The sequence below is a fragment of the Crinia signifera genome, chromosome 8, assembly GCF_055691185.1.
Source record: "Crinia signifera chromosome 8, ASM5569118v1, whole genome shotgun sequence".
Lineage (NCBI taxonomy): Eukaryota > Metazoa > Chordata > Amphibia > Anura > Myobatrachidae > Crinia > Crinia signifera.
The window spans coordinates 29,155,625-29,165,209 of NC_139224.1; the positions used below are offsets into that span (position 1 = coordinate 29,155,625).

A 9,585-nucleotide genomic window follows, 5' to 3' on the forward strand; every position below is an offset into this window, starting at 1 on the left:
TAGTTGATTCAGAACATGTGGTGGAGTGCCGGCAGTGTTGGATACATATATATATATATATATATATTTATATGATTTTTTTTTTTTTGCCAGGTGGGAGCAAAATTCATAGTTACGCCACTGTCACAGGGAAATGGCCGCTGCAGCCATTTTGACAGTGATTTGCACACACGCACTACAGATGACCCCAGGAACAAGGTGAGCCCAGAGGCGTAACTATAGCACCGCAGCCCCCGCGGCCGCGGGGGGCGCTGTGCATGTGTGGGCGCCGGGGGGCTGTGGTGCTATAGTTAGCCCCCTCCCGTCCGCCCATCTGCCGCCTGCCAATCCGCCGCCCGCAGCCTTACCTGACTTCACTGGTCCCGTCCCGGCTCCCTTGCTGGCTTCATTCATTTGCTAGTGAGACGGACCACAATAAAATGTCCGCCCATATAGCAGACAGTTCTCTGAAACTGTCTGCTGTATGGGGGCGGACATTTTGTGTTGGTCCGTCTCCAAGGGCGGATTTAGGGATGAGGGCACCCCTAGGCACAACAATAATGTTTACTAAGTAGGACAGTTTATAGGGGCAGTATCTGCATGTCCTATCCATTTACACTCTATTTAAGATGGAATATAGTACAGTACAGTGGATATTTTGCAGTTATTGGTACATTTTGGGCTGACAGTACTATCACAGGCATCCAAGTGCCGCCCCCAAACATGTGCCGCCCCTAGGCCGGTGCCTCACGTGCCTAATGGGAAATTCGTCTCTGTCCGTCTCACTAGCAGAAGAATGAAGCCAGCAAGGGAGCCTGGACGGGACCAGCAAGACAGGTATGGCTGCGGGCGGGGGGTGCGGCGGGGGGCGCCCCCCATTAACGGTGGGGGGGCGCCCAATTCGTAGTTACGCCACTGGGTAAGCCCCACTCCTTTCTTAAACTGCCCCTGCTTTGCCCCTCCACATCACCATCCCCGAGTTCCAAAATTGCAGAATAAAGACTTCTTCTGCACTTACAGAATGGGGGTGGGAGGGCTATTATTTTGTTATTTATTATGCACTAAGATGAGAGTTCTGAAAGCTGGGCTGTTGCTATGGGCAACCAATCAGATTCTACAGTATTAACATCCAGAAAGTGCTAAATAAATAAGTAGATTCTAACATGTTGCTAAGGGCAACATCCCATCTTTAATAGAACTCCCATCTTAGTAAATAGACCCCTGGGTGTGTAGCACAAAATGAACTAACTAGACACAAATAACAGAGAAAATATGGCCTTTTCAAAAACAAAAGAACACAGGTGTGACACACTGGAAGAATTGTGCCAGCTATGGCCACTAGGTGGCAATGATGAGTTTATTTATACTGCTTTCAGCATGAAGTGAGTAGAGCACATCACATGTGGGATGAGGGATTATGTGACATCATTCTGGTTTGGCCTTGTGTGAAGCCTCAAGTGCGTCGTCGCTCCTTCACAGCATGCCGAAGCTGTGATATAATCTTCCTCATAATTATACATCCCGTCCTTGCATAAGTGTATAGACGTACATAAAATATAGTGAAAGGACTCGAGTTCAATGTATGATAACTAAGAGTGACTCCAGGTGTGAACACCGCTTAGCATAAGTATATGCTAATGAGCGTAATGTAAAAAACCTTCACTACAAAAGTGCTTCAGTCTGTATCAACAGTTTGCTAAGGTAATCTCAAGGTGGCTCCTAAATCCAGTGCCTTGTATATAGTACATAGCAGTGCATTCTGCAAGAATGGCTGAGAACACAGCACAGGTACACATAGCTCCCTCCCAACATTAGTGGCAGTGGAGGAGAGACAGTGGCGTGCGCCTTCGCGAAAATAGGGGTCAAGGGGTGGCAAATGATCACGGTGCTCCCGCGAGGCTATGTCCCTGTTCTTTCTGCCATGGGGGGGGGGGAGCATGGGCCTAGCCCAATAATCTCACTGAAAAGTTACTTCCAAGTAGGGATGCCAAACCCAGGACATTTTTTCAATCCCGGGATCAGGATTGAAAAATGCTCAATCCCGGCATCCCTAAAAGAATATTGCTGCTGTACCCCACATAACTTTTTTGGAGCTGTGGAGGGGGGCAGGCGGCAGTGGTGCGGGGGCAGGCGGCAGAGGTGCGGGGGCAGGCGGCAGTTTTGCGGGGGCAGGCGTCGGGAATGACGCGGCGGCTGGGAGGCGCGTCGGGTATGGCGCGTGAGGCTGGGATAGGCCCGCCGGCGAGCGTCTTCCGAGTGCTGGGGATGCCACGCTGCGGCCTGCGCAGTGTGACCTATGACCGAATCACACTGCGTAGGCCACACACCGGGTCGGGAACAGCGGGCAGCGTCTGAGCGGCTGCTCAGATGGTGCCAGGCATTAGACTGCCGCATGCGCAGTCTTATCCCGAATCCCGGGATCCCGCAAAAACCTGGGATTGACCACCCTACTTCCAAGGATAGAGCTGATTGCAGGCAGGGCAGCAGAGAGCCTGGCTGGGCCCGGGTACTTATCAGGAGATGTCGCCTAATTATAGGAGGAGTGGCCATGCACCCTTAGAATATAATACAGAAATACAGTGTATCATTGCAGCATGTGGGCCTATTGATTTGATGAAGTTGCCATTCTTATCGACTGGAGAAGTGGCATGAAAAAGTCATTAACCATGCGTTAAATATTACAGACCATCTGTTCTCTCATTGTGAATAATTGGGCGCTCTCCACCACACTACCGTACTATCGGGCTGGTAGCGAGGATTTGTTATAGTTAGGGCAAAGGGTAATCTTGTATTTTACCACAAGTCCACATGTGCTGGGGCTGAGCCTGTGTAGGTCACACATTATTGATCCGTGCAGACCTTCCCATCTTATGAAGAGATAGATGGACTTGGCTGAGGCATGGAGCACCTGGGAGGTGACTGCTGCCGTTTCCAACTGATAATGTTCTCAGGTCCGGTGAGTTAGAGAGCTGCACACAGCAAGTTAGCACACTTATTAGCTGGAGAACAGCTGTCAGCAGCTTCCTGTCATGTCAGGCAACTGTGGCACAGATCTAAAATCACAAGGGGAGAGGGAGATGGATAAAAAGATGCAGCTAACAGTTGGGAGGAATGTATATGTGTCCTAATGCTTGTACCAAGATATTTCTACTTCTAGGGGTGTGGTATAACACACAGACAGTTGGGATTCATTAGCCCAACATCGGAATCCTGACTGCTGGACCTTAGACAGCGGGGGGAGCGCAACGAAGCCCATTGCGGGACCGACCATAATTTTTTCCTGAATTTCTCAAACTAGTTCCAACTCAAAGAGCCCGGGGCTGTTTATGCTAGGGGGGGGGACCCCATTTTTTTTTTATTATATGAAAAAAATTGCACATTCTCGTTACGAGAAGTGATTTCTGGTTCGGTCTATGAAAATCGCACCCTATTACATCTCGCGTGGTGGCAGTGAGGGAGGCGGCGAACGGCAGCAGGGAGTTCCGAGTGACGTATGGAATCGCAGCCCCCGGCTGAATGACCTGCACTCTATCTGCATATTATGTACAGATATGGCCAACAACAGCTTTGCCTGTATAGCAGTGTTCTGTAGTAGGGAGCCCCTACTTGCCCTATTAGGCAGCACAGATGGTGTAATGGTTAGCGTTACTGCCTCACAGCGCTGAGGTTATGGGTTGAATTCACCATGGCCCTAACTGTGCGTGGGTTTACTCCGGGTACTCTGGTTTCCTCCCACAATCCAAAAATATACTGGTAGGCTAATTGGCTCCCACAAAATTAACCCTAGAATGAATGTGTGTGCGTGTACATGTGGTAGGGAATATAGATTGTAAGCCTCCACTGGGGCAGGGACTGATGTGAATGTTCAAATATTCTCTGTAAAGCGCTGCGAAATATGTGTGCGCTATATCAATAACTGGTAATAAATAATAAATAAGATAAATGCATAATGGGATCATGCGTATACCAGTGCCCTGCTATGAAATGACCTAGGATCACTGGACTGCAAGCCACCCAATGCAGAGGCCTGGAAATATCCATTCAACCATGGACATCCCTAAACGTTGGTGACACGTCCATTTGTAGCAGCGGAAGCAGTCGCCGCTCTCTCCCCACCCCCCAAACGGCATCATACTGTCAGTCGCTGACAGGCTGATACTGGACTGCGTGCTATAGAGTAGAGGGAATCTTCATCATGTCATGGTTCAAGCAAATACTCAACGGCTGCATAAAGTGTTGCACCCCATCCCTCGTAGCCAGCTCTTTGTGGATACTATTTCTCATGGTAGTGATGTAGTGATAGGTGTAATAGGGTGCCCAAATACTTCCCTTGATCTCTAGTTAAACCACAGACAACAGGGTTGCCTATGGAAAATGGTTTTTAACACTGCGCTCTGCCTGTGTGGTGTCCTATGCTAAACTCAGGTGCTGCTTTTCCCTAAGGGTATTCTTGTCCCTTATTGCTTATAGTGAAGAAGGTTAGAAAATGGGAAAGCGCTATCCTGATGGTGTTGGAAAAAGGCTAAGTATAGTGGAAAGAAGAATTAGTCGAATACTGAAAGGTAAATGAAATAGGTATTTATTAATAGGTTTAAGATATTATGTGTGAGCCAGACTCTGTAATACCGACAGGTGGGGGGGGGGGGGGGGGAGTTTTGCTGCGGGGGATACTGGTCGGCAGTACTGGGTGGTGTTGCAGCCTTGTTACCCTAGGGGTAATGGGTACCCTTGGTGGGTGTAAGTTAAGTGGTGTTTCTATACACCTATTAGGGGTCCCCAATTGATGGGAATCTTCCTACACAGGTGTCGCCCGGGGAGAGTTCCCAAATGGGTTTTCAGTTAGTCTGTACTAGACTACTTTAGCTACCGTGGGTCCTGAGCCCAGGACCTACGGCCTCCCCTGACGATATGCAATACAAACATAAGAATAGCCCACTCAGCATTAACTGTTATCACTTAACACATAGGTTTAAAACCTTACCAATCCTATTTCAATGTATCAGTATCATGTAGTACCCTCTTATAAACGTACATAACACATAGGTTTAAAACCTTACCAATCCTATTCAATGTATCAGTATCATGCAGTACCCTCTTATAAACGTACATAACCACACATAGCGTAACCCACAGATAAATTATATACAGAATCAATACAGATTCACACATTGGTCTTGATTGACAGCATGCCAGCACCTCCCACCCATCCCGTCAACCAGTAACAGATCAACACCATCAACCAATGAAATGAATAGACCAGGCATAAATGAACTTCATGGTCAGATATCCTTAAGCTTGAAAAAGGCCTTCTGAGGCTGAAACGCGTCGCTTACACAGGACTAGGACTTCCGCACAGCAACCACAGACTTGTTCTAACTGTTTTCTCGCAGGAAGAAACAACGATCCACAGATCCAGCAGCAGGCGCTGCACGAACATCACACATCCGTAGTCTCGCGATAGCCGAGACCCGGAAGACATCCTGACGCAGAGGGTGCGAGGGAAGCCCTGTGACCCGCTCCAGACGGAGAAAAACCCAGACAGACATCCTTTACAGACGCCCAGCAAACCGTGAGTGATTGTGCACACACGCTGATATGCGGGACGCCGCTAGCAGCACATGGTGAGGACACACCACGGACACTGCTTCAAGTGTAGAAGCAGAGAGGGCATAGGTTATCCACCTATGTGATTGTAAGGGGGTTCCAGCTGGAATCGCCTGAAGCCCATCTGAGGCACCTCTCTGCATACTCCACCCAGCCAGACTGTCACACTCTAACTACTCACTTCCCACACAGATCGTCAGGGGAGGCCGTAGGTCCTGGGCTCAGGACCCACGGTAGCTAAAGTAGTCTAGTACAGACTAACTGAAAACCCATTTGGGAACTCTCCCCGGGCGACACCTGTGTAGGAAGATTCCTATCAATTGGGGACCCCTAATAGGTGTATAGAAACACCACTTACACCCACCAAGGGTACCCATTACCCCTAGGGTAACAAGGCTGCAACACCACCCAGTACTGCCGACCAGTATCCCCCGCAGCAAAACTCCCCCCCCCCCCCCCCCCCCACCTGTCGGTATTACAGAGTCTGGCTCACACATAATATCTTAAACCTATTAATAAATACCTATTTCATTTTACCTTTCAGTATTCGACTAATTCTTCTTTCCACTATACTTAGCCTTTTTCCAACACCATCAGGATAGCGCTTTCCCATTTTCTAACAGGGTTGCCTAATTTCTGGCTAACCTCTCCAGGAGAGGGCAGTCAGTTCTTTGAGGAAGGTGGAGTGGCTGCTGACGGGATGGGAAAGGTGCAGGATGGGGCAGAGCTACGGGGAAACACCCAGTTTTCAGGCATGGCCAGCGCAATCGAGTCGTCGTGGTCACGCCCCCCACCATGCAATGCCAGTATTTCAGGCATTGCACAGAGGTGGGTGGGGCTACAATGACATAATTCACGTCATTTGGTCCCACGGTAGCGGGAGACTGCCAGAGTTCCGGGAGACTTTCCTCCCTTTCGAGGGGGACCCGATTTCCAGGACCCTCCAGGCCATACCGGCATGGTAGGCAACCCTGACAGACAACCTTAGAAGAAGTGGCACCAGATCACTCTCCAGGCAAGTGCGAGTTGGCACACTGTTGTGCTAATAGTTACTGACCTGCATAAACATTCACTGTTCACTCAGAAACTAAACCCAAAATATTCACAGAGACCTCTAAGATTTGCCCTGCAGGAAAAGTACAGGGGGAGCAGCTAGAATCCAACCATGATCTGAAGGAGGCGATTTTCATGCTCTACTTCTCCTCTCTCCATATCAGAGGCTCTGCTGGAGATGTTCTGTGAGTCAGAAAACCCGGCCGACTGATAACAGTGTGCCTTGTATTATTATTAGGATCATTGTGCTGTTAACATTACTCACATCATGTTACTGACAGTGTTACCCTGGATGTGGATCAATATTCTAATACGTTTAGTAACAGTTCAATGGATGAGGCCTTAAACGCCTGAAATAATAGTATTTTACAGGATATTTAACCAAATAAATAAAAAATATGATTGGCTGCACATGATGAACCTTCCCAGTGTATTACAGATATTTATGTTTTTGTAGTTCCCTACGCTATACACAGCCTTCCTCTGTTGCATGGGTTACGGGTGCTATAATACGCAAATGCTTGTTTCAGGCTTACTGTACCCAGTGGTGTAGCCTGGTTCCACGGTGCCCGGAGCAAGGGCATGTTTCGCGCCCCCCCCCCCCTCTCCTCTGCTAGTAAAACTCACAGGTGGGGGTTAAGGATTAGTCCTGCCTGTTCCATACCTCCCAACATGACCCTCTCCAGGAGGGACACATTGCTCTGTTTCTGCACTTCCCTCTTCATTTATGATTGCCATCACCTGTTTCACACAGGTTAATTGATTAGAAAGGCGCTTCAACACAGGTGATGGCAATCATTAATTAAGGGAGAAGTCCAGAAATAGAGCAATGTGTCCCTCCTGGAGAGGGTCATGTTGGGAGGTATGCTGTTCCTCTTGGTACCTTTAGAGATAGGGCCACACAGGCCAACTCACGTGCCCTGGGCTGGTGTCTGGGGTGGTCTGAGACCTTCCTATTCTGTGCCACCGGATGCTGGGGGCCATCACTGGTCGCTGCCTGATGTGGGGGGGTCAGTTGCTGTGGCCAGGTAGGTGCTGGCTCCCTGCCGCTCTGGCTGTTGCCCAGGCGACACTGTGTACTGCGGCCAGTTGCTGGGTGCGAGGCCTTGGCTCTTATTCACTCCTGTGGCCACCAGGACTTGCGGATCAAGGATGACACATTGGCCATGGAGAGGAGAAGTGCCTGGTCCCTGGAGAGGAAGAGGAAGCCCGAGGTCAGGGGTCATTGCGACGAGGAGGAGAAGAGTGAAGCTGCATGGTGAGGGGCAGAAGGAGGAAGAGCAGCAGCGTGGCCAGCAGCGCATGGGAGCAGAGAGAGGACGGAGCAGAGATTGACAGCTTCAGTCCCCGGCACCCGACAGCAGCGCCCGATACCCAGCAGCCAGGTGCCGTGGACTGGTGCGGTGATGCGGCTGCCGGGTATCGGGCACTGCTGTCGGGTGCCGGGGACTGGAGCTGTCAATCTCCGCTCCGTCCTCTCTCTGCTCTGCTCCCACGCGCTGCTGGAAACGCTGCTGGCTGCTCTTCCTCCTCCTGCCCCATCGCCACGCAGCTTCACTCTCCTTCTCCTCCTCGTCGCGCTGACCCCCGACCCCGGGCTTCCTCTTCCTCTCCTAATGTGGGCTCCTTGTTCCGCCCCCTACACGGCACAGAGGGAGCGGGCGAGCAGGGCGGGGGAGCCGGCGGCAGAGCTCCGGCGCCAGGTTACATGTCGGCGCCCGGAGCTGGTGCTCCGCCGGCTCCGCCCTAGCTACGCCTCTGACTGTACCTTTGTGTACTAGTGTGTTTGTGAGAGGGCAAGCCCTGAACACTGCGGTCTCATAGTAGCACTTGAGATTGGGGTCAGTCAGTTCCAACCAGATATCTATCAGCAGGGCAGTAGAGAGCCTGTTTGGGCCCAGGTACTTTTCAGGGGGCGTGGCCTAATCATGGGAGGCAAATCATCCATTCACATTCCTGCAGGGGGATCATGAATGCATGGGAGGGGGGGGGCAGTCCGCACTGTGGGAAGAGGGCAGCGTTTTATCCACATGATACGCTGCGAAATTCACAGCTTGCGTGTGGACCATAAAAAGGTCCTGTGGCCCGCCCCTTGGCCCCCTCACAGCCCACCCATTAACCCACACCAGCCCCGCCCGTTGATCCGCTTTATCATGTTTTTTAATACTTTTGCTTCAGTTCTATTCTTAATTTTGCACCCATTACACATTGCCCATTACACATTATGCCACACACACACACCATGATGCCCATTACACATTATGCCACACACACCGTAATGTCTATTACACATTATGCCACACACCGTGATGCCCATTACACATTATGTCTCACACCGTGATGTCTATTACACATGCCACACCCGTGATGCCCATTACACCACACCCCATGATGTCTATTACACATTGGGACTCACACTGTGATGTCCATTACACATTATGCCACACACTGCGATGCCCAAGGTCCCCCCCACAGCTGTAACCAGCACCAGGCTGAAGGAGCCGGGGCCGGTAATTAAAAATCAGGGAACCCGACAAATAGGGGTTCCCCGATTTTTAACAACCAGCCCCAGGCTCCTGCTCTGGGGCTGGTTCCCAAAATACGGGGGACAAAATGAGTAGGGGTCCCCCGTATTTTAAGAACCAGCCTTAGGCAAAACCAGCCAGCAGGGTAATGCCACAGCCGGGGGGAGACTTTTTATGCAAGTCCCCCCGGCCAAAGCATTCATCCCTACCGACTAGTCAGCCTGGCCAGGGGCCCTGGGGGAGTGGGGACCCCCAAAATAAAGGGGTCCCCCCCCTCCAGGACTTACCTGACCAGGCTGAAGCCTGGTGCTGTCCCCAATGCCCCTGGGCGGTGGGCATCAGGCTGATTCAAGTGTAAAAAAAAGATTAAACTATTGTTTTTTACTGTGGCACTACAAGTGCCAGCAAGCCTCCCCAGCAAGCT

At 50.7% G+C, this 9,585-nt stretch overlaps 1 long non-coding RNA gene across 1 annotated transcript in view; it reads right to left on the bottom strand.

The window, feature by feature from the left end:
* LOC146026970 (uncharacterized) overlaps positions 1-7,784 on the bottom strand; it is a 26,303-nt gene extending 18,519 nt beyond the window's left edge. The window contains exon 1 of the long non-coding RNA XR_014454602.1: positions 7,552-7,784. This is a non-coding gene — a long non-coding RNA (uncharacterized LOC146026970). The remainder of the gene's footprint in view (positions 1-7,551) is intronic.
* Positions 7,785-9,585: the final 1,801 nt, after the last annotated feature.